Source organism: Zalophus californianus, chromosome 9 (assembly GCF_009762305.2).
Source record: "Zalophus californianus isolate mZalCal1 chromosome 9, mZalCal1.pri.v2, whole genome shotgun sequence".
NCBI lineage: Eukaryota > Metazoa > Chordata > Mammalia > Carnivora > Otariidae > Zalophus > Zalophus californianus.
The window spans coordinates 25417367-25444831 of record NC_045603.1 but is presented as its reverse complement, the minus strand read 5'-3'; the positions used below and the strand labels follow the sequence as shown (position 1 = coordinate 25444831).

Genomic DNA, 27465 nt, shown 5'->3' with positions numbered 1-27465 from the left:
AAACGATTTTAGCCTATTAGCATTCCTGCCCCCAAGGCCAGCGGGGATGGTTTAGGTAGCTGGTATTCAAAAATCCTAAGTGTTTCCAAGTGGCAGCAAGGTGCTGGCAACGCTGGGACCCGATCGATGGAGGGAAGGCAAGCCATTCCTCGCAAACGAAGGACTAGAAACTGCCTTTCCAAAGCCTCCCAGGGAGCTTGGAGCATCACTTGGCGGCAGTCAGAGCAGGGGTAGGATGCAGTTTTTATCTCGACAGTACCAGCTCTGCAGAGCGCCCCAGCGCGCATCAGATTCGCAATCACATCTCCTCAACGCTCCCGAACGCCGGTCAGGGCACATCTCCCCCTCCGCATCCCAGAAAGTCTTGCTGTTTCACCCCTTCTCCCAATTCGTCCCCCTCCTGCCCAGTGCGGGGTGGCTACGCGATGACCCTGACCACAGGGACGCGGCTCCTTGCAGCATCTCTGGGCACTCATGAGGTGGCCGGCCACCAGGACGCCAGCCAGGGCATAGCACAACCCACCGAAACTTCCCAGAGGCGCCAATTCTAAATTCGCTGGACCCGCCGCCGCTGCCGCCGCTGCCACCGCTTCCTTCTCGCGCCCCTGGGCTCGCTCCCCTCCGTCTGTCCGCAGCCCCCCTCTGCCTCCCTCAGGGAACCCCCCCCCCCGCGTCTTGCGTGGCGGGAAAACGCCGCCAGGTTCCTCCCGGCCCGGGGGCTCCAGTTGGACCTCCACTCCTGCAGAGACCCCCTTCGGCCAACAGCCACAGCCGCGCGCCCGTCACACACACTCACCAGCCAGAGCCGGAGCGGCCATCTTTTCGCTCACCCCCAGACCCCCGCCCCCGGGTTCGGTGGGGGCAGCGGCAGCGCCTGCTGCAGCGGCGGGGGCGGCGGGGGCGACTGTCCGGTTGAGCGGCTACGTCACTGGTGACGCCTCCCCGCCCCCCCCCCCCCCCCCCGCCACCGTGCCTTCGGAGTCCTGGGGGTGCAGCTCCGCTCGGCGACTGTCTCCTGGCTGCGGGAGACCGCCTGGGGGCAAGCTGCTCCCGGGCTTCCCGTCGGGGTCAGGGGATGCTTTCCCTGGCCTGCATGTGGCTCTGCGTAGACAGTAGCAGCTTCCTCCGGAGGCAGGCTTCGCACCTGTCCTCACCTTCGCGGCCTGGGTGGGTATAGCCAGTATTTACCACAATTCTGTGAGATGCCAAAGTAATGCACGGCGTCGGTCCTCCGCCACTGCCTTTCTGGGACTCACACAGTGTCAAATTGTTTGGCAGAGACGCACGCCAATTCCGTCATCTTCAAAATCAGAGCAAATTAACTGGTGTAGAAATTCTTCAAGAAAACGTTTTCTTTCCGAGGACCAACCTAGGTGTGAGCTCTGGGGCATCCCCTTGAATTCGGCTTCCTCAGTCAGCAGTTGGGCAAGGAAGGTTCCAGAATGGGTGACTTACTGAGAAATAAATTTAAGGGACATGAAGAGAATCCACTGTTCAAAATGACTTAACCTGAAGTTGTCAATTTACCTGAAATTGCCAATTTAAGATAATGAAATAGATACTGAAAAAGAAATGGAGAGAGAAGAAATGAGAGAAAAATCTGGAGAAGAGGAAAGTCAAACCTACAGGTACATGAGGATTAAGCCATTAATATTTATTGAGCTTTTACTCTGTGCTCACCTCTGCGCCATTTCTACCTCCATTACCCCGTGGGGAATATTGAAAATGAAAAGACGTTGTCTTTCTAAGGAGAGGTAGAAGCAGCAAGACAAATGTGCAAAGTTAGTAACACATCAGTGGAGTACATATCTTGCAGTATATAAGGCAAGCTATAAAATTGTTCATATCTGTTAGTTAACAACTACTTTGGGGAATATCTTTCGATGGTATGACCTGGAGAATAAAAATGAGCACACCAAGGTATTCATAGTATATTATCTAAACAACAGTTTGAAGGGAAATGGCTAATTAACATCTGGCATATTAAACAAGGGAAATCTTATGTAGATAACAAAATGGCAACGGCCTAATGAAGTCCTATTTGAAAAAATACCAAATAATGTACATGAAGATTCAACTGCATAAAATTTAATTATGCACATAAAGATTATACATAAGGAATGAGTTTTCATAGTTTAATATTCCTGTCATTTTTTCCTCATACTTAAGTGCATAACAATTCTTTATAATTCAGTTCTGTCTCCTGTGCATTCCTCCCATTCAGAACACAACCACTGTCTTGTAATCTTTCTCACCACCTTAATTTCTAAAATGCTTAAATGCATTACATGAGGGTGTCTCTTAAGAGGAAGTATTTCATCTAAGTATTTCTGGCGTACAATATAGTTTTTCCGGCATTTCCTAGAAAGCAAAATATAAGTTCAAAACCCTTGCTCTTCTTTTTTAATGTAATGAAACCCTTCTGAGAGGTCTTGGGCAAATATTAAGACTCTGCCACTGTCAATCTAGTAATTTTACTTTTAGGAATACAAAGAATTTTTGCCTGAGACTCAGGCAACTTAGAAGGCTGTTCATCTGTGTTTAGAATAGTGAAAACCAGAAACAACCTAACTGTTCAGCACTATGGGAAAGATTAAGTATATCTGATATATTCATAGGACAGAATATTATATAGTCATCAAAAATTTTATTTTCAGGGGCACCTGGTTGGCTCAGTCGTTAAGTGTCTGCCTTCGGCTCAGGTCATGATCCCAGGGTCTTGGGATCGAGCCCTGCATCAGGCTCCCTGCTCAGCAGGAAGCCTGCTTCCTCTCCCACTCCCCACTGCTTGTGTTCCCTCTCTCACTGTCTTTCTCTATCAAATAAATAAATGAAAAAATTTTTTTAAATTTTATTTTCCGGGGGGCCTGGCTGGCTAGTTGGTAGAGCATGTGACTCTTAATCTTGGAGTCGTGAGTTCGAGCCCCACGTTCAGCATAGAGATTACTTTAAAAAAATCTTATTTTCAAAAAATATTATGGGGCGCCTGGATGGCTCAGCCGTTAAGCATCTGCCTTCGGATCAGGTCATGATCCCAGGGTCCTGGGATCAAGCCCCATATCGGGCTCCCTGCTCCTCGGGAAGACTGCTTCTTCCTCTCCCACTCCCCCTGCTTGTGTTCCCTCTCTCGCTGTGTCTCTCTCTGTCAAATAAATAAATAAAATCTTTAAAAAAAATCTTAAAAAATAGCTAGCTAAATAAATAAAAGCTCTTCTCAAGCTGTACAAGGTGAAAGGGGTTGAGGTTAACTAAATAATGATTTAAAGGCACATTGAGAAGGCAAGCAGTGGACACCAGACAGCAAGACTCATGAGGGAGTAAAAGCCATAAATAGAGAATATATAGAGAGTAACAGCTGAGTTAAAAAGAAGCAGTAGCTGGGGTCTTAAGATTCTTAATAGAAGGAATTGGGTGCCAGGAGCCCATAAAAATAACTGTATAAAAGCAAAATTAAAAGCAGGATGCAAAAATGTATATACTGTATTTTAAAATATGTATGTATATACCATTCACATTGAACAACACTTGTAATATGTCAACATTTTAATAATGGTAGCAAGATTACAAGTGAATTTTTTAAAGATATTATTTTTAAGTAATCACTCCGCCCAGTGAGGGGTTTGAACTTAGAACTGCAAGATCAAGAGCTTCATGTTCCACCAACTGAGCCAGCCATATGCCCCTCAAGTGATTTTTATTTTCTAAATTTTCTGCAATGATCATAATTTTTTAAAAACTGTTTTTAAAGAGTTAAATAAAATAAAGATCATCATTAGTAAAAAATTGTAATCAGAAAATAAACTGCCTGAGGGCGCCTGGGTGGCTCAGATGTTAAGCGTCTGCCTTCGGCTCAGGTCATGATCCCAGGGTCCTGGGATTGAGCCCTGCATCGGGCTTCCTGCTCTGCGGGAAGCCTGCTTCTCCCTCTCCCACTCCCCCTGCTTGTGTTCCTGCTCTTGCTATCTCTCTCTGTGTGTCAAATAAATAAATAAAACCTTAAAAAAAAAAAAAGAAAAGAAAAGAAACTGCATGTGGCCAAAATGACAGCAGTAGTTCAAAGAACTCCCTGAGATCATAAATGACTTCAAGGAAAGATGGTACTTAGGCTGGGTCTTTTAAGGACTACGATGATTTGACTAAATGAAGAAAAGAAGGTGAAATGGGAAGATGACAAAACAAGGGCAGGATGAGTAAGGCATAGGAGGAGGGTACTGAATGTTGGTGTTCTCAATAAAAGGTGTTCTCAATAAAAGGTCTTGATGGGGCGCCTGGGTGGCTCAGTTTTTAAGCATCTGCCTTCAGCTCAGGTCACGATCCCAGGGTCCTGCTTGGGCTCCCTGCTTGGCGGGAAGCCTGCTTCTCCCTCTCCCACTCCCTCTGCTTGTGTTCCCTCTCTTGCTATCTCTCTGTCAAATAAATAAAATCTTTAAAAAAATAAAAAATAAAAGGTCTTGAATACAAAGATGTAAGCTAGGCAGAAGTGCTGGATGGGAAGGATGAGCTGGAGATAAGAAATTATCTGGAAATTTTTGTCAATTGTGTTAATAATTAAAGATAAGTAATGAGATAGATTGTAGCTTAGCCTTATATGTATTTATTGTATTTACTATTTATTCAACTTTGAAAATGTCCTCGGCTACCATTTTATTCTGGGTCTTAACAACCTAGGCCTAAATTATGGTGTGTCTAGCTTGTTTCCTGACCCCCCAGAACCTCTCTATTGCAATTGAGAGGTTTTTCTCATGTAATTTTCTAATTTGTTTTACACCCATCTCATGAAATCTAAGCTTTTTACTATTAGAAAGATAAAAAGATGTCTTCTTCCCTTCACACATCATTAAAAGCCTTCCCCAAACTTACCTATTATAACCTCAAAATCAGTCTTTCCCCTTATCGGCCTTTGACGGCTAGGTCAGTCTCTTTACGGTCTCTCACACTTCAGGCACTTCCCACCTTTAAATCAGGGCAGATGTTTATCTCCTAAGTAGAAGGCCCGCCAACTTTCACTCCTGCAAATCATTACAATCAACCTCTTTCAGAGCTGGCCTAAGCTCTCACCTCCTGGAAATTGCTTTCCTAGTAACTAGGCTTTCAGATCCCCATCCCCCACTGCCCCAATATATTATTATGCAGTCACAGCTTTTGTTCTGAGTTCCATGCCTGGTTCTCTCTGCATTGTAACCTCTTTGGGGACAAGGAATGTGCGCTAGCTCCGCTTGTGTGTCTCTCTACAGCTCTTAGTATAATGCTGGCCAAAAATACTCTTAAAATGCTTAATGAATTAACAAAACTAGACGCTCCCTCGCATAATACGGGATTGTGGAAATGATGTGTGGGGGCTTCCCTTGTTTCCACAGTCCCCACACTGGGACAAATGGGAATTTTCCTTTTTTCTAAGGTAAGCAAACAGTTTCCTAACAAGATAAAATTTTAATGATTCTGATACCTCAATTCTGAGGCCATCTCCAACTTCTGAAGTGGGTAGAACACAAACCTCTTGTTTCTTGGATCCTGAGAGTGTGAATGAGTTAAAGGAAGACAAAACACTGCAAATTTTGTTTAACCTTAGAGCTACTTTTTAATCTTTGTGCTGATTTTTAGAATTTTCTATTCCAGTCTTTCATGAAAATGAGAAGTGTCTTAGGAACTGTAATTGTCAATGAAAGAATTTAGGAGCTTTTTAACTTTGAGGAAACTGCAAGAATTTTCAGTTTGTTAGACTAAATGTTCCTATCAATAATTTTAAAGTTGTGAAAGGTTCATTTGACAAATATTTTTCGGACACCTATGTTCCTTGCACCATGCCAGGCACTGAGATGTCCATGACCTTCATTCCAGTGGTAGGAAGAGATAAAGGATTTAATGGAGAAAATAGGTAAAGAAAATATTACAGGACTCAGCCTTAAAGTTTGATTAAGGTGTAGCAATACCCTGCAGTTGATTTTTTTAAAATAGAGTGACCCACAGAACCTTAAATTTGAGGCAAATATATAAGAAAAGAATTGAGAGAGTAATATTGAAATAGAATGGCAGATGACAAGATATGGTCTTAGTAAGTGAATATAAATAGAAGAAAGTGAGCAGAAAGAAATTACTTTAGAATTAGCCTTTTTAAATTCTCTCTTTTTTAAAATAGGCTCCATGCCCAATGTGAGGCTTAAACTCACTACCTTGAGATGGAGAATCGCATGCTCTACTGATTGAGCCAATCAGACACCTTTTTTAATTCTAAGAAAGAATGAGGGTGCTGGCAGGTAGGGGAGGCAGATGCAAGTTAAGAAGTAGAAGATACCAAAGCTGATTTAATTTTAAAGGACTGTTAAGTGTTTATTTGGTGGCCTGTGAGTGTAACTTGTGTCTTGGAGGTGAATTTCCAACATAGGCCTGCTGGAAACTGAAACTGAGCCCAGGGTTTTGGCATTAGCAGTAGCAAAATTGTGAAGCTAGACATTTTGTGTATCCTTTTTTCCCTTAAAGATTTTATTTATCAGAGAGAAAGCACAAGCAGGGGGAGCGTCAGGCAGAGGGAGAAGCAGGCTCCCCACTGAACAAGGAGCCCCTTGCCAGACTCAATCCCATGACCCTGGGATCATGACCTGAGTCGAAGGCAGATGCTTAACTGACTGAGCCACCCGGGCACCCTGGGGCGTGTGACTCTTAATCTCAGAGTTGTGAGTTTGAGCCTCACATTGGGTGTAGAGATTTCTTAAAAATCTTTTAATAAATAGATAAATAACAAAATAAAAATAAAATGAGATTTTAAGCATTGTGGCAAATAAGTGGGATAGATATTTTCTTAAGCCTAGATACCTTTCTAAGGATAAGCTAAGGATGGGTGTGTGTATAATGATATAACATGTTTATCTAGTTATAATTACAATGTATGACAGTTTAACTACATATTTTTAGTTCTTTAAATGTGTTGCATGTTTTACTTCTATCTCCTCTATAAAGTTAGGAAAATAGTATCTGTCCTGTTTTCCTTAGAAGGATGTTTTAAAGATCAAATGAACTTTTGCATGTGTAAACCCTTCCTAAAGTGTAAAGAGAAAAGTAAATGTATTTATCGTTATTATTTCTCTCAGGATTATTACTATCCTGTAAAGTTCCTTGCGATAAGGAACTGAGTTTTGTTCATATTTATAATCCCTTAAATTGAGTTTTACTTCTGTACTAAAGTAATAGTTAACTGGAGAATAAACACCGTAGAGGTTAAAATTTGTTATAGTATTCTGAGAAACAGGTAGAACAAAGTTTTAGCCTCCCTTTCTCATAGCAAGCAAGGAAAGGATCTGGAAAAGTATAGAGAGAAAGGAAAGGGGTTAGAGTTGGAAATTTTAACTTATAAAGCTTTAGTAAGCCATGCCAAAAAGATACTAAAAGTACCTTTCATGAGGGAAAGTAATCTTTTTTTTTTAAGTTAATTAAGTAATCTCTGTACCCAGTGTGGGGTTCAAATTCATGATTCTGAGATCAAGAGTTGCTTGTTCTTCCAACTGAGCCAGCCAGTGATCTTTCATGAGGAAAGATTATCGAGGTACCTAAATTTTATTTTATACTCTGTACATGTTTTTAAACCCATTTCTTAAAAAAAAAAAAAAGAATAAGAAGGGTGCCTAGGTAGCTCAGTTGGCTCAGGTCATGATCCCAGGGTCCTGGGCTCCAGCCTTGAGCCTGGCATCAAGTTCCCTGCTCAGTGGGGAGTCTGCTTCTCCGTCTCTCTGCCTCCCCCCCAACTCATGCTCGCACTCTCTCTCTCAAAATATTAAAAAAAAAAAAGAATAAGAAAACTATAGGTGGTTAACCATAATTGTTTGTATAATTATTTACATCTTCCCAAACCATTTGGAAATTGAAATCCTTTATTAGTGCTGCAAAAAGCCAGAAAGCTGAATATAAAGCAGCAATCAATGCAGTAAAGTACTACATCATATAAAGGAAACCTCATACTGTAGTTTCAGGGTATATGCATGCAATATAAAAAGCTAACAATTCTGGGGTGCCTGGCTGGCTTGGTAGGTAAAGCATGTGATTCTTGATTTTGGGATTGTAAATTTGAGCCCTATGTTGGGTGTAGGGATTACTTAAAAATAAAATCTTTTAAAAAAAAGCTAACAATTCTTCATGTGCAAGAGCTAGGATGATCACCCTGCTTTTCTCTGCCATCTTAAGGTGACTTCTTTTCAGGCCAGAGGGCCCTCTTGGTGACAGTCATTGGTTCAGCCATCTATTAGTGTATGTAAGCTTCTCCTTGCTCAGCTAACCGGAGATGAATGAAGTTCTAGAAAACCACAATCTCTGGAGGAGATTCTTAAAGGGAAAGGAGGCTGTATGTAAGGCAGATAGCCTTCATCTATTTCATTTTATCTTTGGTCCTAAAACCAATGTTTATAGAATTAAGCAGAACACATGCTTGATAGAGGTTTCTTAATTTTTAAACTAGATATATGGCTCCTGATCTTTAGAAAAATAATGAAGGATGAATCAATCAGTAGAAAACAAAAGGTGGCATAAAGGTCTTTTTAGCAACAATGAAGTTTTCTTTCATCTATCTGCATGAAAACTCTAAAATGTCTCAGGATTAATTACAGAAGGAATCTTGTATAACTTTACTATTTAACACTTATGAAATTATTTCTTCTTTTCATGAAAATGAATGATAGTATTAAAGAATGACTTAAACATTTAACTTATATCCTTATGCTTTTAACATTTTACTGAATTAAGACAAAACTGGTTTAATATTATCATTAGGTAATCACAAAATTAAGCAGGGCAAAAAATTATAATTTTGACTAGTCTCATTATGAATAATTTTCTCCCTTTTTGTTTAATACTGATATACATGTAATGCAGATTAGGGTTATTCCTACAAAAAAGTCCTGTAAAGTATGCCTTTGATGTGTTGGTGTGATCGGATGCCAGGAAAAACCAAACTTCCTTGGCTCTGTTATGAGGGTCAGAAATACCCATATTATTAAAACAATTTAAGGCCCCAGGCTAAAATGCAAATCTGGGAGGAGATAATTTGTTGAGCTCCTATCAGTTTTTTTTTTTTCCCAAACAAGATCCACATCAAACATGGGGCCTGAAACCACAACTCCAAGATCAAGAGTTGCATGCTCCCTGACTGAGCTAGACAGGCACCCCACACTCTGATCAGTTTTAATATCTTAATGCAAATCAATGAATTAGATAAATGAATAGTGCTCTGAAGATAATGGGAAATAGGTTTTTAAATTTGGAGGATGACGGGGGTGGGGAATGAGAAACACGCATAGATATTACGTTGCCTCTGAGAGGTCTGATCAAGAGTGGAACAGCATCAGGGCACTCACTGGATCTTTGGGGGAAATAGAGGGAAACTGAATGAACAAAAACCATTTTATCTTAAGATAAGTTCTAGTTAGGAAGTCCAACACTTTAAATATCTCTCGAAAATGTAAAAATTATTTCTTCATAGTCAACTCTGGGCTTAAGAAAAACAAAAAAAGAACCTTTTTTGCAAGTCATTTAACCTTCATGCGTCTCAATTTCTCTCTCTGAAAATGAGAATTACAAAATTGACTCAGCAGAATTCACACTGTTGTTTTGAGGATTATGTGAATGTTCTTGTCAACTGTGAAGTACTACATGAATTCAAAGTAAAACTTAAGTACAAAAGATGGAGGTGTGCATGGGTGGCTCAGTCTGTTAAGTAGCTGCCTTCATCTCTGGTCCTGATTCTAGGGTCTTGGGATTGAGCCCCATGTCGGGCTCCCTGCTCAGTGGGGAGTCTCCTTCTCCCTCTGTCCTTCCCCTGCTCATTCTCTCTCTCTCTCAAATAAGTAAATAAAATCTTTAAAATAACAAAAAGAATAAAGTATACCTTTTTTATAAAAAGGTAGACAGATGATCTTTCTACATAATTTACAGATTTTTTACTGACACCAGTAAAAATCAGAATTGCACTATTCCTATTAGCTGCTACTGTAACACAGATGTAACAAAATTTTTAAAAGATAATAGTTCCCAATTAATGTTAGCTATTATTATTATTGAATCATATCTTACTATGTAAGGTGCTTGGTTGCTAAGCTTTTCTGCTGCTTCTTCCATTTCTTTGTTCTCTTCCTTTTCACTGGCTCCTAAACCTCTGCTTTCAAACATGCAGTTTTCCACATCTTGAAAGAAATTGCCTGACTTATAGCTTCTTGTTTCAAACACTTCATTTCTCTTCTCCCTTATATCATCAAGAAGCTTGGATCAGTAGATCTCAGTGGCATAGAAATAGTTGCCATGAAACCATGTTTCATCACAATCACTAAAAATTCATTTTCCTTCAGTCGCCTATTTAGAGATATGGCTTGCCTCCCCCTGCCCACTTTACTTAACCATTTCTTAATTCATCATCAGTGTCCTCTGTACCATTATAACCTCAATGATTTTATATATTGTCAACCACTAATAGAACATTTTGTGAGTTAAAACCATGGCCACAAGACAGTCACAGTAATTATTTTTCTCAATCCTAAAACTTTCTGTAAATGAGAACTATAATAAAAAGCCTAGAAATAGAAGTCCTTCTCTGATTTAGAAAAATCATCGTGACTCTATGATAGTGATTGGTGGATACAAACTGTTGAAAACCCCTGGTTGATACCTGCCATCTCCGTTTCATTTCATTTATTTTTTCCTTAGTCACCCACAGTCACCTTACTGCTTGGAAAATGTTCTTTTAAAACAAGCTCTCCAACAATTCCTTTGTTATCGAATTCAAAAGCCATTGATCTTCCTTCACCCTTTGCTAAAGTTGATCACCCTTTCCTTCGTAAAACACACTCTTAGTTTTTATTCTAAGACCAGTACATGATCCCTTATGCATCAGGACAGAATGAGAACAATGGGGGCGACTGGTTGGCTCAGTCGTTAAGCGTCCGCCTTCGGCTCGGGTCATGGTCACAGGGTCCTGGGATGGAGCCCTGCATCAGGCTCCCTGCTTGGCGGGAAGCCTGCTTCTCCCTCTCCCACTCCCCCTGCCTGTGTTCCTGCTCTCACTATCTCTCTCTGTCAAATAAATAAATAAAAATCTTAAAAAAAAAAAAAAAAAGAACAGAATTAGAACAATGGCTGTTACCCCCAGCTACTACTCTTCCTGCTTTTACTTGGTACTTAGCTTGTATTCCCAGCTTACTGTAATTCTCCCAGTTGTCCTAAGGAGGTCAGTATTATGATCCTCATTTTACAGCTGAGGAGGAAACATGCTCCGGATTTAATCAACTTGCTCAAATTCAGACATCACAGCAGGATCTACTCGGGGAGGTGTTAGATTTAGCAAGGGAGAGGAAATCCTTTTCTTAACTGGATCACAGCATGCTCTGTGCCCTATATTTAGAGTAAGTAGAGCTTGTTTGTTCCATTTATCTATAATTTGAGGGAGTACTGTACTTCATTTGTGAAGATGGTGTTGTAAGTAGTTTTTTGCCCAGGCCATTCATCCACAGTTTTATCAAGTGCCCTTTGAACTCAGTGTTCACCAAGATCAGAGAAGTTGGATAGATAGCAAGCTGTGATAGGTTATTGATTTTTTTTTCTCCTTTTCAGGTTAACTGGCTCCTGTAGGAATGGAAATGCAACTTCGGATTCATTTAGTCTAGGCAATGTTCTAACCACATACATTAAATTGTACAGTTATCAGAATTTGATGGATGACAACATAGATTTTAAATTAAGCTATATAGTAAAATTTGTTCAAATTTTGACTGAGTGGATTTTATTGAAGCCTTTGTAGTGATATGCTACATTAGTTTAGATACATTAGTTACATACATATTTTAGATTTAGATACATTAGTTACATACATATTTTGTTTTCTCAAGTAAATGCATAATAGTATAAACTAGCTACAAAAGAATTCCTTAATGTTTTTGTTGGCATGTCAGTGCTAACAATTGGGACTTGAGTGTTTTAGATTTCATCTGAAATTAGTGGTTCAAATACAACAATAAATGGTATTCATGGTTGTCATCTTTGATTAATGTAATATTAAACGTCTTGAGTATATTACACCACTACTTTTGTTTTTCAACTGACAGATTTGAAAAATAATAAAGACAGAGTATGTCTTACAAATACATTAAATGTATGTATAGTCTTTGATTTTTTTCATTTAAGATACCCTTACCTTTTTCAGAGGCATTTGGCTTTCTTCTTTTTGCAGGTTTTGTCTCTAAATCTTTGTAACTAAATCTACCAAAATACTTTCAATAATTTGATTAATAAATCTGATGGAGGAAGGAGAGAATTATGAGTTATATCAAAGATACATTAAGGACTTCATTTCTATATAAGTAGACTGAGGAAAGGAGGAGTTATGCATTAGTTATAAAGTCTTTCATTGCAGAATAATTTATATCTCAAAGGATTTTCATATACATTCTCTTCATACTTCTCAATACATAGCTTAGGAAATTAAGGTATTAAGTGACTTGTTTGAAGCCACACAGCATTCATCAGACCTGGGATTAGAAAACAAGTCTTCTTATGACCAGCCATTGTTCTTTACAGTCTTCTTGATAGATACCACGGAAGTGATTTCTTTTGAGAAATAGTTATTAAAACATACCCCACCCCTCAACTTGTCTACTGTGGAAAAAATGTACTTAAGCCTGACTTTCTAAATCAGACAGAATGTAGTGTGTTAGAATCTCCAAGCAGAATTTGTGTAGGTATAACGAGAAGAATTGGTTTAGAGAATTTTACCTACAGTTTTTCTCTTGTTAGATTGCTGCCTTGCCAAGCTAATTTGCATACGTTTCAAGATGTACCAATTGATTGAAATGTTGTTCTATTATAAATTATAGAAGCTCTTCCACTATAATTTCTTCACTCATAGGTAAACTCATGACTTTGAAGAATGGACAGAAAAACAGGTAAGAAAAGACATTCTCAAAGAAGAAACAGAAATGTATGTACTTTCTAAACTACTCATTGTAAGAATGGGTGTGGGGATCACCTGGTTCATAATTAAGGTTTTACTCATCTCCCTGATCTGAGCTGTAACCTTATTTACTCTATCTGCATTTTATGTGAGATGCATTGATGGTCACAAATCTGTTTCTTCTGTCACACTCAGTGATAACAGGAGGTGTCCTAATAAGCACTAGCACTAAAATAATAAGCATAATAGCTTTGATCTGAATTTTGCAGTGGGACAGCTTGGGGGTGAAATGACTGGTCCAAAATCATACAGTGGGATACTTAGCTTCCTGGATCCCAAAGCAGAGCTGTTCCCTCCAAGACTGGGTGACTCAGTAACCTCATGTTATTAGAAAATTCTCCCTTAGGGCAAATAAAAATTTACTTGTAACATTTACCCTCTGGGCCTATTTCTGCCCTCCAGGGCTTCACTGAATGAACTGCTTTCTCCAACCTCCTGTATCCTCCCCACCCCACCTCAGTTTCTCTTATCTCTTGTGTAGCTTCGGTTCAGAAGCTGCTTTGTTTCCTGAGGAAATATCCCCAACCAAGAGTTTTCAATCTTTTAGATCCTTTTCTCTCTTTTCAGTGCCCACTCTTGCCTACTTGCAAAAGATTTAACACATCTTTAATACCTTTTGTCCTTCCATCACCCCCAGTCTCCAGTCCCTTCTATTTTACTTCTTATTTTAGATAATAAAATCATCATTTGGTCAACCATTTATTTTAGATACCTTAGGTCATCTTTTATTCTCCACCCCAGCATTATCCATCACATGGAGTCGGGGGCCGAATCCTGCCAGTTCTATCGTTAAAGTGTCTCTGAGACGCGTTTCTCCTTCCACCGCCACTGCCCCAGCTCTCATTCTCATCATCCCATGTCAGAGCTATTATAATGAGCCTCTGTGCTGTTTTCCCTGCTTCTGTTCTCTCTGTGCCACCCTATTACATGGTCAAAAAGTTTACAATTTGATGAAAAAATGATATATGCACATAATAAAAAAATAGAGACTAGCGTAAGATAGAATTTATAATCCAATGCTAAAAGTTGTGTATGGGCCAGTCAGTTTTATGTGAAGTCAGGTAAAGGTGGTTATAACTCTGAAAATTTCTGGAAAAGTCTGCCTGGAAATGGTTTAAAGGACAGGTGAGGTTTTGATATGCAGAGAGGAATTAAAAAAATGCCCCGCTTTTTAATGAATGAATTAGCTAATTTGCTAATTAATAATAACAACAATAAAATAACCATTTAATTGAACACCTGTAGTATGCTAGTTTGCAGGATAGGCATTATTACCTGCTTTCCTGGCCTTTCTGATCTGGGCTGCCAATAAGGTAACTGAGCTCTGAGATTCTAAATAGTATGCCTAATATGACAGTAAATTTCAGAACTGGGATTTAAACTCAAGTGTGTTTGGTTTTTAAAGCTCAGGGTTATTTCACTGTTTCACTAAAACTCATTCAGATATCTCTGGCAGTGTGGAAATTAGTACAGACAAGTGGTGTTAAAGGGGATTGCAAGCCCATGTATTTGATTTTGAGGTTATTTCTATGGCACCACGGGCTATATTTATTACCTTTATCGTTTATAATCAAGGGATAGATTAGAGATAAGACATCCTTACTGCCTTCAAGAAGTTCGATGTGATGGGGAAGACTGGCAATACAATGTGATCAATGTTATAATAATGAGAAAAGATCAGGGACTTGGTTAAGGCTAAAAGCCCTGTTGCTTTATAGCCCTGCTTCTGACAATAGCTAGTTGTTTCTTCTCTCTCTTTTCTTTTTAAAGATTTTATCTATTTATTTGACAGAGCAAAGAGCACAAGCGGGGGGTGGGGGGGTAGCGGGCAGAGGGAGAGGAAGAGGGAGGCTCCCCGCAGAGCAGGGAGAGCCCAATACAGGGCTTGATGCGGGGCTCGGTGCGGGGCTCAATGTGGGGCTTGATCCCATGACCCCAGGATCATGACCTGAGCCAAAGGCTGTCGCTTAACCCACTGAGCCACCTGGGCACCCCTAGTTGTTTCTTTTTTAAAGTAGGTTCTGGGGCTCCTGGGTGGCTCAGTGGGTTAAGCGCCTGTCTTTGGCTCAGGTTATGATCCCGGGGTGCTGGGATCAAGCCCTGCATTGGGCTCCTTAAGGAGCTTGATGGGGAACCTCCTTCTCCCTCTCCCTCTGCCTGCTACTCCCCCTGCTTGTTCTCTCTCTCTCAAATAAATAAATAAAATCTTTGGGGAAAAAAAAATAAAGTAGGTTCCATGCCCAACATGGGGCTCAAATTCAGGCCCAAGATCAAGAATCATGCTTTACCAACTGAGCCAGTCAGGTGCCCCTGATAGTAACTAATTTAGGCAAGTCATTAAACTAACACAAGTTTGTTTTTTTTCTTCTGTAAAATGAAGAGGTATGACTAAATAAGGGAATTTCTTATTGAAAACTAATTGCCTTTTTAAAAAGTATTCATTTATTTGTTTATTTAATGTGAGGTTCAAACTCATAACCCTGAGATCAAGAGTCTTATGCTCTTTGGACTGAGCCAGCCAGGCAACCCCGCCTTATTATTCTTTTTTTTTAAAGATTTTATTTATTTATTTGACACAGAGAGAGAGACAGCTAGAGAGGGAACATGAGCAGGGGGAGTGGGAGAGGGAGAAGCAGGATTCCCGCAGAGCAGGGAGCCTGACACGAGGCTCGATCCCAGGACCCTGGGATCATGACCAGAGCCGAAGGCAGACGCTTAACGACTGAGTCACCCAGGTGTCCCCTTATTATTATTTTTATTCCCAACCCTTCTATTTTTCCTTTCCCTTTCACTCATTCACTGATTTATTCATTATTCCTTCATTCCATTGACATTTATTGAGTATTTTCTATGTTCCAGGCACTTTGCCGTACACTGGGAGCACAAACATAAGATAATGGTAACCCCTTCCCTCACAGACTTGGAGTACTGGTAAATTCAATGTAGTATCACAATAGAGGCATTTAGGGGCACCTCGGTGGCTCAGTCGTTAAGCGTCTGCCTTTGGCTTGGGTCATGATCCCAGGGTCCTGGGATCGAGCCCTGCATCCAGCTCCCTGCTCTGCGGGAAGCCTGCTTCTCCCTCCCCCACTCCCCCTGCTTGTGTTCCCTCTCTCACTGTGTTTCTCTGTCAAATAAATAAATAAAAATCTTTAAAAAAAATAGAGGCATTTACAAAGTGCTGTGGCAGTACGGTGGACGGAGTGGGAAGTGGGATGGTGATGAAGATGGAGAGGGGAAGATTTGACAAGGAATTGACCTTAACAAAAGCTCTTGAAGACTGAGACTTGCTAAAACAAGTACACCTGAGGGTCTCCTGGGTGGTTCAGTCCGTTAGGAGTCCCAACTATTGATTTCGACTCAGGTCATGCTCTGAGGGCTGTGAGATGAGCCCTGTGTCGAGCTCCTCACTCGGTGGGGAGTCTGCTTGAGATTCTCTCTCCCTTTCCCACCCATGTGCGTGTGCTCTCTCTCTCAAATAAATAAATCTTTAAAAAAGAGAAAATGTTCTAAATTTGCTATCTTTAATTCTTCTCTTCCCATTATCTTTTTAAATTTTTTAATTTTTTAAAAGATTTATTTATTTTAGAGAGAGAGAGCGTGCAAGTGGCAGGAGGGGCAGAGGGAGAGAGAGAACCCACAAGCAGAGTTCCTGCTGAGGGCAGAGCCCTACCCGAGCTTGATCCCAGGACTCTGAGATCATGGCCCGAGCCAAAACTAGTTGGCCTCTTAACTGACTGAGCCACCCAGGAACTCCGTATTCCCATAATCTTTAAAACTTAATCCAGTTAGGCTTTCATCTCTATCATTCCACAAAAGTAGCTCTTGTGGAGCTACCTAATAATACCAACTTCTAAGTTGTTATAAACAGAGGTCAATTCTTAGTTTTCATCATTAAGGGCATTAACGCAATTGGTCACTTTCTCTTCCTGAAAATATTTACTTTCTTTTGTGTCCCAAGAATACCACACTTTCCTGGTTTTCTTCCTCATTGGTTGTTCCTTCTCAAACTCCTTCACTGAATCTTTCTCTTTTCCCCACTTTTTATTATTTTATTTATTTATTTATTTTTAAGTAAAATCTGTCCCCAGTGTAGGGCTTGAACTCACTGCAATGAGCTACATATAGGAGCCATCATAGAGAGACAGGGAAAGAGATGAAAAGGCATCTTTTCCTGGAACATTTTGGAAATTTGAACTTTTATTTTCTTTCTAGCCCTCAGAAGAAAATACGCAGATTATACTGTTTTATCCCAGATTATGAGGTTTGGGCTAGAAAATGTTTCACCAAATGATGGGGATAGTTGTCATGTGTAAAACTGTAATCTAAGAACCTCTCTATAATTCTATCAGCCAGAGAGCAGTAGTACTTGATGGCATCCTGGACTGTCTTGGATTTTCTCTGGTTTGGTTAGCTGAAGTATTTTATTACCAGCCTGTTTTTGTGAAGCTGTGATTAGCTGCCTCAGGGATTGATTTAGCCAATTTGGCTGGTTGGACAGGTGTCTTCTCCATGTCTTCCCACTTCCTATTTTCTTCTGCCAGAAACTATACTCTCTCAAAGAGGACTACCTTCCCAGACATGGTTATATTTTATAAGTCTTTTTCTCTCCAAAAGTCTAATATTCTAGCATGAATCTAAAAGACGATGTTAGCGTATTATGAAATGTTATTGTGTCAAAACTCTGGAACTAGGTGTGACCAGGAAAGATTTTCAGGGTATGAATTAGAATAAAATTTCAGTGATTTTTGGAATCAAAACAGACTTTGATTCAAATTCTTTTTTTTTTTCAGCTGCATAATAGGTAATCTCACAGACTTGTTTTGAGGGTTGAATGAGCTAATTTATGTAAAAATAGATGTAGCCAACTACGTAGGCACATGAAAAATGGTAGGTGTTTGCTGATAGTGGTGATAGTACATTATTATGGTGACCTTTTATTGCTGAACATAGCAATAGCTGTAGTAAGAATGAACTACACAGTTAAAAGTACTAGATTAGAGGGGTGGCTCAGTCGGTAAAGCATGCAACTCTTGATCTCAGGATTGTAAATTATCTCAGGGTTGTAAATTTGAGCCCCACATTGGGTATAGAGATTACTTAAAAATAAAATCTTAAAAAAAGTACTAGATTAGATGGCAGCAGTTGATGAGTTCTAACTCTGACAACCACTGTGCTTTATTATAGAGTAGGGAACAATCAGTTTCTTGACTATCCAGTTTAAAGTTATGTTGGTCATCTTTATCTATTTATTCTTAATTTTTTTGTTTATTAATTTTTTTATTAATCTCTATACCCAACATGGGGCTTGAACTCACAACCCTGAGATCAACAGTTGCATGCTCTTCTGACCCAGCCAGATGTTCCTGTTTGTCATACATCTAATATGAGGACAAATGGGTAATTATATCTATGAAGCTTTATATAATTTGTGTAGTTAAAAAATGTTGAAGGAAATGATGGTGAGAAGAAGCTCCAACTCTAAACATCTCTCTCCACTCCATTTTATTCTAATTCATACCCTGAAAATCTTTCCTGGTCACACCTAGTTCCAGAGCAATAACTTTTTTTTTTTTTTTTTTTTTTTTTTTTTTTTTTATGGAGGAGGAATTCTCCAGGGCCAGGCCAACATTGGAGAGAAAGGGAGAAGAGAAGTTTGGGTTACACAAGAAGAGGGTACCTCCTGAGGTGCTTAAGAAAGAGATATACATTCGAAAGTGAGAAAATTCACATTGAGAAGACAGGAAGGGGCACCTGGCTGGCTCAGTTGGTAGAGCATGTGACTCTTGGTCTTGGAGTTGTTTAAGCCCCACTCTGTGTGTAGAGATTACTTAAAAATAAAATCTTAGGGATGCCTGGGTGGCTCAGTCAGTTAAGCATCTGCCTTTTGCCCGGGTCCTGATCTCAGGGTCCTGGAATTAAGCCCTGTATTGGGCTTCCTGCTCAGCAGGGCTTCTGCTTCTCCCTCTGCTCCTACCCCACTTGTGCTCTCTCTCTCTCACTATTAAATAATTAAATAAAATCTTAAAAAAATAAAATATTAGAAAAAAATAAAGAAGCTGTGGGTCACAGGGCTATGTCCTTACTAGGTAGGTAGTAACTTTCTGGAAGGAAAAGATAATGAAGAAGAAGAGAAAAATACAGTTTTTCAAGGTATCTGTGGGAGGGGGCACCTGGGTGGCTCTGTCGGTTAAGTGTCTGCCTTTGGCTCAGATCACGATCCCAGCGTCCTGGCATCGAGCCTTGCTTTGGGTACCTTGATCAGTGGGGAGCCTGCTTCCTCCCCTCCCTCTGCAGCTCCCCCTGCTTGTGCTCACACACACTCTCTCTCTGTCAAGTAAAATATTTTTTTTAAAAAAAGGTATCTCTGGGAGGAGCTCACCTATGACACTGAAAGATATACAGCTTTTAACCCTAGTTCTCAATCTACCAGACTGTGAAGATATGATCCCCAACTATGGAAAATATACAAGAAAAAATATTTGGAAGAAATGCATCAAATGTATTAGCCCTTTCCTTAATTGGTAGGATTACAAGGAATTAATGTTCTTTTAAAATTTTTTGTAGTCATTTCCATATTTAACAATAAGCATATATTATTTTTATAATAAAAATTTCATTTAAAAATATTTCAGCAAGTCTACATTTAAAACCTATCACCCATCCAGAGGGAGCTATTGTATTAATGGTGTCTATTACTTTATAAGTACTCACTCACATGCCTGGGGACTATGCAAACAACTTCATAAGTATTTTGTCATTGATCCACACACTAAGCCCATGAAGTATATACTGTTATTATTCCCTTTTGGCAATGAAGACATTGGGGTACAGAGATCAAGTAACTTAGTTTAGGTCTTGTAGCTAACAGGTAGCAACACCAGGATTTAAAGCCAGAAAGTCTCACTCCAGAGATTCCTGTGTATATCTCCACTACGTACAGTGCTTTGGTCTCTATATATGTTTAGACAACTGGCAACTCCCTGCTTTGAGTTTGCTTTTAGGTACGCCACACACAACATCTATTTGGGGGCTTCTAGCTTATTTTAACTTCAAAAGTCTTCAGATATTCTGAGAATATATTTGTTTTTCTTAGAATTCTTATGAAAAATGTGAGGAGTTCATTAGGAAGATAAACTGGAGAATTGAATTCAAATATATACATAGAAGTTTGTATTTGTTTTTGAGCAAACAATCTGAAACATGTTACAAAATGATTTTTCATGCCATCAATGTAGTTTTGTTTTTTTATTTTTTAAATTAAAAAAAATTTAAAGTGTTACTTATTTTACAGAGAGAGAGCAAGAGAGAACAAGCAGGGGGAGGGGCAGAGGGAGAAGCAGGCTCCCTGCCGAGCAGGGAGCCTGATTTGGGACTTGATCCCAGGACCCTGGGATCATGACCTGAGCCGAAGGCAGATGCTTAACTGACTGAGCCACCGAGGCGACCCTAAATTTTTAAAAATTTTAAAAAAGATTTATTTTATTTGAGAGAGAGAGAGAGCACATGGGAAGAGGGACAGAGAGAGAGGGCGAGAGAGAATCCCAAGCAGACTCCCCACAGATCACAGAACCTGATGGGGGCTCGATCCTTGGACCTCCAGATCATGACCTGAGCTGAAATCAAGAGCTGGACTCTCTACTAACTGAGCCACCCAGGTGCCCCATAGCTTTTGCTTTTTTAAATAAATTTTTAATTTAATTTTTTAAAGTTTATTTTTAGTAATCTCTACACCCAACCTGGGGCTTGAACCAGAGATCAAGGGTTGCATGCTCCACCTACTGAGTCAGCTAGGCACCCCTGTAGCTTTTACTTTTTAAGCTACTGTGTCCTAGAGCTAAGTTTCCAGCTCCTGTGACTGTTTTTAGGAATAATTGCAAAGAAGCAGGGAATGTGAATGACCATATTTCCTTCAGTTAGTGCAACCAATGTAGGAAAGTAGATCAAGAGTGTAGGGTTTTTTTGTTGTTGTTGTTTTGGTTTTTGTTTTTAAGTGAGCTCTACACCCAATGCGGGGCTTGAACACATTGCCCAGAGATTAAGAGTCACATGCTCTACCGACTGAACCAGCCAGGAGCCCCAGGAGGGTAGTTTTGATGTAGAATATCCTTCTGTAATTCTCTAGCAAAGTTTTTAAGTTTGGAAGAGACCTGATAAAGTCCAAGGCCAGTGGTTGATCTGGACATCCTTGAGTCCCTTCTTCATTTCCCTCCCATCTTCTACACCTGTCCTATGATCCTAGTAACAAGGAACTCACAGTTTCCAGAGTCAGCCCTTCCGTTTTAGGACTGCTGTTGGTAACTTTTCCTGATGTTGAGTAGAAACTAGTCTTCTTCTGGTAGCTTCTTATTTGTCCTACAAATGATTGAAATAGCAATTTCAATAGATCTGAAACAAGTTTTAGTCTATTTTTGTTGTGTGTGATGGCAGAAGTGAACCCTCAGTATGCTCTGTATCATTATGGATTTATTAAATTACTGTTCTTTATGCAATACTTTTGTTTTTCAAAGTTCTTTCTGTATAGTACATTGTATTTTGTCTTACCCTGTCATCTGAGAGGAGACTGGGATAATTCACACACACCCACATCCCTAATCCCTACAAGGTAGATATTATTTCCATTTTACAGATAAGGAAACTGAAGTTAAACAACTTCAAAATCATCCAACTAGAAAATGACTACATTGGCATTTAGATCTCAGAGGTTCCAAGGGATTAATGCCTGGACTTTGAATCCTTAGACTTTTCACTGTAACATGCTGACTGTCCAGTCAAATGGAGTATCTTGTGGTAGCAAGAAGGTAAGAGACCTGAGAAGGTCACAGAACTTGTTTTGGAGCTGGAATCAGTCTTGTAGTCTCTTGGTTTTGTTTCTACTTGCTTGTGTAGTATACTGGATGTCATTGGCTTGAAAGTATAAATTTGGCTCTTTTTCTCCCCAATGTGCTTGTAGACAGAGGTGCCTCTTTGATCCTTTGATTTAAAAAGAAACTGTTACTATTTTTAGGACCAAATGGATGGCAATCTGCTCCAAAATTGGACTATGCCTCTATTTTGAGATGATTCCACTCTAGGATTTCCAGTTTGATTGCTTTTAAGACGTAGTATAAAACCCAGTTCTTTCCATTAAGCCTGGCCAATTCTGATGGAACCCAGTGCTGAGACAAGAGAATATAGTCATTTCCCCGGAGGATTAGGGAAAGTATGTAGGTACAAGGATACCTAGCACCATCTTCAAATGGGTAGGATTTTTGCTAGATATTTTAACAATAAAGTCAAATTTAATTGATGGATGGGATCAGGAATAATAGTCAAAACCAAAGGCTTGTTTTATTTTCCAAAACACTCTAAACTCCAAACTCCCCAGAGATGGTTTAAATATACATCAAAGCCCAAATCTTCCATCCTTAACAGGACAGAAATCAATCACAGTTCTCCGAATTCTCTTTTCTCTCAGGCTCACCTGCCAACACTTCAGAACTTTCTGAATTCTCAGACTTTACACCGATGGCAGACTCCAGCTCCACTCATCCAAAGCTTTCCATTTTGGTCAGTTTAAATTCCTAAAGAGGCGACTGCCATCAGAAGACTAGGTATTATGAGCTCATGCAGGGCTGTGGGGGAGGGGTGAGCTGGCCTTGTGGGGACTCCTATAGGAGCTGGTCACTCCACTTCAAACAAATCTGCATCACACTGAGGGTTTCCACCCCTTTTTCTATGTCAGTGATCCCCATTTGTCCCTAGTGCCTGGGGTTTCAGGTCCTGGTGAGCCTTTCTCATGTTATCTTCCTTTTCTTTTTAGGCTGAATTCTGCCTTAACTACAATTATCATTTATTCTGTACCTTTTAGTTTGGTGGTGAATGCTGAGGTTTTGCTAGCCTTTCAGTTGCTGTCATTCAGGCCCTTTCTAAAGAACAGGGGATGAAACATCAATTCCTTGATCTGTCTCTGGCTGGCTGAGAAAAATCTTAGTGTTGGAAAGGGTTTCTGAGTCCAAATTTCTCACTGAATTTTCTTAGATGACAGGAAAGAGTGAAAAAAAAAAAGCAACTCTTCTGTGTTTCTGAGTCTCTCATCTCTTAATCCTCTTTTGAGGATCTTTCTGTCTTCAGAAAAACAGTTTTTAGAGGTTCACAGACCTTCCGTTACCCATGAATGTGCCATCTCCAAATTAGGAACCCTGCCTGCTCTAGTGTCCTTCTGGGGTCATTGGGGTTCTGGTGTAGTTTGAAGAAATGAGTGGTGAATGTGGCTTTTGGAAAGCAAGAGACTGATCTCTCAATTTTTCATAATTTCCATAAGCACTTTTAGCCTCCTGTGTTTGAAATTCTGGGAGCACTTTGCACTATGGAAAGACATATTAATTCCCAAGTTGCTATCGTATTTCCTTAGAACTTTTAACATCAACACTGTTATTTCATAACCTTTTTAGGGGAAATGAAGCTCTGAAATTCCCTACCCATTGCTTGTGGCAGTAAAGTGACCTCTAGTGGACTTTCCTGGTAGTTTCCAGGAAATTCTGGAATAAGATGCTGGTGGAGGGACAGGCCATTGAAATTAGATCAGCTCTTCAGCTGCCTAGTGCCCTGAAGTTTAGTTCAGTGTGTGGTAAGCTTCAATGCCTAGGCTGGGTCAGGTGAGGGAGGTACTGTGGAAGAAGCAAGATTTATCATTAGTAAGGTGGCTGCAGGAGTTCTCTGGAACTAACATTTCTCTAGAGAAGGACAGGATCGGATTATGAACAATGAATTAGGACAAACCCACTGGATTGATTTTAGAAAAAGAAAAGTTGTCTCTTTGAAATAATAAACAGTGAGAATGATACGAAGTCATTAATCTTTAGACAAAGTGAGGGAGGAAGTATTCCTCGGTCTGTTTTTTTTGTTTTTTTGTTTTTTTGGTTTTTTTTACCATATTATTTACTCAACACCATGATCAGACTATTACATTTAGCAATTGGCAACAGGGGTGCAAAAAAAAAAACCCAAAAAACAAAAAATTACATTAAAACCGTTTCTTGGGGTGCTTTACATCTTCCACGGAACAGAAACTAAAATAACCTGTTATATAATTAATCACGAATAATCCTCAAGTTTTTTTGCCCATACACATGAGTATTGTCTAAAACATGTCTTCTTTTAGCAGGCTGGTCCTGCCACCACTGTGCTTGGCGGAGGTCACAAATCTGTTGTAGCCTGTAGCTTCCCTGTCATTTCTCTCACTCTCCTTTCCTGCTAAGCCTTGTTTCCTGGCAATAATTTAAACCTTCTACCATTGCCATAGCCACTGTTGCTGCTGGAACCACTGTAGCCACCTTGGTTTTGTGGTTTGGCAAAGTATTGTCCTCCACCACCATAGGGGCCAGAGCTTCAGCCTCCAAAATATCCTTCTTGAAGGTTTTTGATTTTGAAGGTTGATTATTGTAGTTGCTAAAATCATTGTAGCTTCTGCCATCTCCAAAGTTGCTTCCATCATTACCAAATCCATTGTAGCCACCCCCACTCCCACCATATCCACCACCACCTCGAGTGCCACCAAAGTCCCCTCACCCACTGAGGTTTCCTCCATGACCAAAGGTGTCATTCCCACCAAAACCACCTCCATGACCACCACCAAAATTTTCAGAACTACTTCGACCTCTTTGGCCAGATGAAGCACTCACCACCTCTTGCTTAGACAGGGCTCTCTTTACTTCACAGTTGTGGCCATTCACAGTGTGGTATTTTTGAACCACAATCTTATGTATGGAGTCATGGTCATCAAATGTTGTAAAAGCAAAGGCCTCTTTTGTTGTCACTGCCCCAGTCAGTCATGATGTCATTCACTTCAATTTTCCCATACTGTTCAAAATAATTGCTCAGATGATGTTCTTGTGTCTTCTTTAATGCCACTAACAAAAATCTTTTTCACAGCCAAGTGGGCCCCATGTCTTTGAGAATCTTCTCTTGAGACAGCCCTCTTTGGTTTCACAACTCTTCATCCACCTTGTGTGGCCTTGCATTCGTGGCTGCATCCACTCCTCCACAGTGACATATGTGACAAACCCAAAACCTCTGGAGCGCTTGGTGTTTGGATCTTTCATGAACACACAGTCCGTAAGCGTTCTGCATTGTTCAGAATGGCTCCTCAGCAGGCACCTGGGTGGCTCAGTCGTTAAGCATCTGCCTTAGGCTCAGGTCATAATCCCAGGGGTCCTGGGATCAAGCCCCACATCAGGCTCCCTGCTCCACGGGAAGCCTGCTTCTCCCTCTCCCACTCCCTCTGCTTGTGTTCCCTCTCTCGCTGTGTCTCTCTCTGCCAAATAAATAAATGAAAATATTTAAAAAAAAAAAAGGCTCCTCAGACTCTCATCAGTTGTTTCAAAGCTCAAACCTCTGATGAAGAGCTTCCACAGCTGTTTGGGGTCTGGGAGACTCTGACTTAGACATGACCATGGTGGGAGGGGAGACTTTAATGATGCTTACTCAGCAGTGTCCATGGGCAGAAAGCTTTATGTTCTGTTTTGAGTCCTGGGAGTTTTTTGTTGGGAGGAAAAAAAGGAAGTGAACATTTTAAAAGTTCTAACTTAGGGCGAAACAGCCTCTCAGTCTCTCCCACTCTCACTCTGTACCTTTTATCTAGCCCTACTCAATAACCAAAAAAAAGGGCAAGTTCCATGTACAGTCATTGCCCAGGGCCTAACCTGGCTCCTTTACTGGCCCTAGGTCATGCTAGGGCTGGACCACTGGAACTGCACTGATCTTGGTTACCTGGCTTGCTACTCGGAACTCTTCAAGAACATTTGCTTGAACTTACCTCTCAGCAAGTACCCACTCTTGGATGTTTTAGGGAGGATACGCTGCCCCAATTCTGTCCACGAAGACTCAAACCATGGCAGCAGCTGGACCACTCTTACACTAGGAAATAGCTGATTTGGACATTTGGCTTGGGCCTTTTGTCTAGTAATAATCCCTCCTGCCCATGCCCCTTCTAACCTGGTACTTAGTCTTGTACCTGTGAGCCTGTTTCTCAAGTCACTACCCCCTGGCTTTGGTACCATGTTTAATGCCTAGCTCTCATCTAACTCTGTAAGATTCAGGCTTCCTTAGTTAGGCGTGACCTTTTTGGGACACTTTTACAATGGGATTTATATCATGCCCTCAGGATAAAGTGATTGTAGATTAATAATGAGAATGTTTTCTCAAAGGAATAGGGAAACTCAATATCTAATATTCTTTTGATTAGCATTTAAAGATTCTGTTAAGCCAAATTCTACATTTCAATTTGAATGCCTTTTTCTAAAGTTTAAGTCAAGAATACAGAGGTGTATACTCAATACATATAGAAAATTTGAAAAATCTAAATAATGGTTAGAAAAAACAAGTTATGTATGAATTTTTTTTCAAAGATTTTATTTATTTGACAGAGAGAGAGAGAGCACAAGCAGAGGGGAGTGGCAGGCAGAGGGAGAGGGAGAAGCAGACTCCTAGCTGAGCAGAGAGTTTGATGTGGGGCTCAATCCCAGGACCCTGGGATCATGAAGACAGAGGCCCAACTAACAGAGCCACCCAGGCACCCTGTGTGTGAATTTGTGGTTGTGCTAAATTATTATAAACATTTGCTTGCTTGCAGAATTACCATCTCATTTCTTATCTTCCTAGCTGCAGCAAAACCCAGAGAACCACGTTTACATCTGTGGCCATTCATGATCTTAACGCTTAATGCTTCTTTTTAGTAAATAAAATTTAGTAAATTTAGTAAATAACAGCTCATACGGCACTCATAACATGTATGGGCTATAAAGCTATAAAGCTGCAATCTGAGAGGAATTTAGAGGTTAGTGGGTATGCATGGTTTAATGAAGGATGGCACTTGCCAAAATACTTCAAGTTCAGCTGGTGGTAGAAGAAAGCCATTGAGAATTAAGTTCAACAGGAGTATAAAAACTGGGTTAGTTTAGGTTTGAAATGATTGGGTGAATCTAAAGTATAGGATTTCATGTTCTAGCATGAAAGAAATCATTTAATTTTTAATAAAGATTTTTATTTATTTATTTGAGAGAGAGAAAAAGCATGAACAGGAGGAGGGGCAGGCTCCCCACCCAGCTGGGAACCTGATGTGGGGCTCAGTCCCAGGATCCTGGGATCATGACCTGAATGAAGGCAGAAGCTTAACTGACTGAACCACCCAGGTGCCCCGAAAGAAATTATTTTTAAAGTAGTAAATAAATCTACCTATAAAGTGAACTGGGACTGTTTTTTTTTTTTTTTTTTTTTTGAGTGTCAAGATGATTTCTAATTTCCCATCAAAAATAAAGAAAAGAGGACCTTGCTTTTGGTGGAACATGTGACTTGATCTCAGGGTTGTGAGTTCAAGCCCCAGGATGGGCATAGAGATTACATTAAAAAAAAGTAAAAAGAAAAAAGAAAAATGAAGAAAAGATCTTAAGAGTGGAAAAGCAATATTTACCTCCTTATATTGAAGATTTGAAACACTTTTACTTTTT

The 27465-nt window shown here is 40.1% G+C and overlaps 1 protein-coding gene and 1 pseudogene across 8 annotated transcripts in view; both read right to left on the bottom strand.

The window, feature by feature from the left end:
- Positions 1-22548, bottom strand: part of USP44 (ubiquitin specific peptidase 44) — a 55786-nt gene extending 33238 nt beyond the window's left edge. For 2 of the 8 annotated variants that reach the window (XR_003519640.2, XM_027591749.2), the window contains exon 1: positions 10054-10217. The gene's annotated coding sequence lies outside the window, so the exon portion shown is untranslated. Of the gene's footprint in view, positions 1-796; positions 898-1369; positions 1455-1680; positions 1698-4860; positions 5095-10053; positions 10218-12163; positions 12264-21236; positions 21335-22442 lie in introns of those variants that run through there. The other 6 variants (XM_027591750.2, XM_027591752.2, XM_027591754.2 and 3 more) reach the window with 6 other exon arrangements.
- A 1666-nt stretch (positions 22549-24214) lies between these two features.
- Positions 24215-25408, bottom strand: LOC113922414 (annotated as a pseudogene).
- Positions 25409-27465: the final 2057 nt, after the last annotated feature.